Source organism: Limulus polyphemus, unplaced genomic scaffold, assembly GCF_000517525.1.
Source record: "Limulus polyphemus unplaced genomic scaffold, Limulus_polyphemus-2.1.2 Scaffold2975, whole genome shotgun sequence".
NCBI lineage: Eukaryota > Metazoa > Arthropoda > Merostomata > Xiphosura > Limulidae > Limulus > Limulus polyphemus.
In genome coordinates this window covers 28,190-30,053 of record NW_013668585.1, presented here as the reverse complement: position 1 = coordinate 30,053, position 1,864 = coordinate 28,190, and the positions used below count along the sequence as shown (strand labels likewise).

General features: G+C 44.2%; 1 protein-coding gene across 1 annotated transcript in view; it reads right to left on the bottom strand.

The window, feature by feature from the left end:
• LOC106468350 (serine/threonine-protein phosphatase 5-like) overlaps positions 1–1,864 on the bottom strand; it is a 56,921-nt gene that overhangs the window by 48,313 nt on the left and 6,744 nt on the right. The window lies entirely within an intron of this gene.

The following is a 1,864-nucleotide window of genomic DNA, read 5'->3' as shown; positions in this document are numbered from 1 at the left end:
AAGGACAGTGTTACGACAGCGGAAGTCACGTGATTCTGGTAACACGTAATGAGTTCTAGAAAAATCGGGGAACATCACGAACAATCCAGTATTTTCTAGGCGCCCTCTATTCTTGTATATAAGTGCGCCAGACAATTAGTCGGAATTGAATCGTATTCGTTGATTCGACGATTAGCTATCGACCCTGTTACACACCAGAATGCAGAGTGTCTCGTATTCTACGCCGCCGTTAATTATCGATGGACTACCTCTCGACTTCTCGCCGCGGGACATGCCTAACTTCATCCGCCACTTCAAACCCCAAGCCCGAGTATTCCCTGAGCGAACCCGACGTCTACGGAAGGGAGGCTTACTCCTCCAACCTAAGTCACTAGAAGATTTCCACTACCTTCGCCAACCCTGGTCTTCAAATCCTCCCTTCACTTGTTAACCCCACAAATCAATGCCAGTCTCCACACTATATTTCCCTGGAACGTTCATATATCCTTTACGCCAGAAGAAATATTCCAAGCCCTGCTAACTACAACAAATTCCACGATCCACGCAGTCCACCACATCCAGTCCAAGAAAACAGGTTTACCCTCCACGTTTATGAAAGTTGTTACAACTTCTAAACATACAGCAGATCTCATTCTCTGCCACAGTTGCTTCCTTGACTTTCATCATTTCAAGGCAGAAAAAACCCTATCGCAAGCCTCACCCTTCCCATACCTTTCCTAACCCAACTCCCATGCCCACGTTTCACAACACCTAGAAGATAACCGCCGCCAACTAGAACTCTACCGCCCATCCTAAAACATGCGATCAAGCTACTCAAATTACACCCACTCCTGAAACACAAGATATGTCTACTCAAACCACCACTACCAGGAGGAAAAAAGGCACCTAGACACAGACACCACTTACCATTGACGCCTTTCAACAGACCAACATCACGCCTCCCAGCCCCAAGCCACTTTCTACATCATCGACCTCCAACTCACGGAACGCCCTAGTTATCGACACCTCCCCCAATCTCTACCTACCCGACCAACCTTTCTCACCAACGACACTGAGAACTCCACGCCTTTACCACCTGCCTGGAACCAGAAAGTATGACAATTCATATCCACGATAAACTCCAAGAGACTACACAACAATTTCTAAAATTAATCAACCCCTAGCACCGGCCTTCACTTTGCCTAACCTACTTGCTACTTACTTCTTCTCATTAATAGAGCACTGGTAACGGATCAGTCGTTACCATTGAAAGTGGGTTTTCTCGGGGTACTCCCGTTTCCCCCACATCAAATTCTCGGCATAGGATTTTTAGATCCCTGCCGCCCCGATGGACCATCGGTCCGATATCGGCCGTTTAGTTCACTTTGCTCTTCACTTTTTATTGTCTATAATTACTCTCTCTTGATCTTTATAAAATTACATATCTAGTCCGCATTAATTTCCCATTTCTCATGTTAAGCCCATATTTCTAGACCACGAGCGGGGTGAAGGAGGATTGTTCAATCTTCGAGCACCCCAGATTAATAGTTATTTCTTCGGAAATAATTATTTTTAAATCTAAATAACTGCCAGGAAACCTACCTACCTAATCGGAATTGAATAGCGGACACAGAGATTGAAGATATAGACGGACAATTGAGTCAAGCGCGGTAGTAAGTAAAGTGCGTGAATCGTTTCTTGAGAAATATAGCGTGTTTGTTAAGTGACTGTGGAAATTAAGAAAAGACTTGTATCGCTGAAGTTTCTCGGAAAGAATTTCTACGGGAAATTAACAAACGAACACAGACATAACAATATGATAATAATTGTTTGTTTGCAATTAAGCTCAAAGATACACAGTGGGCTATCTGTTGTTACGTCTCCG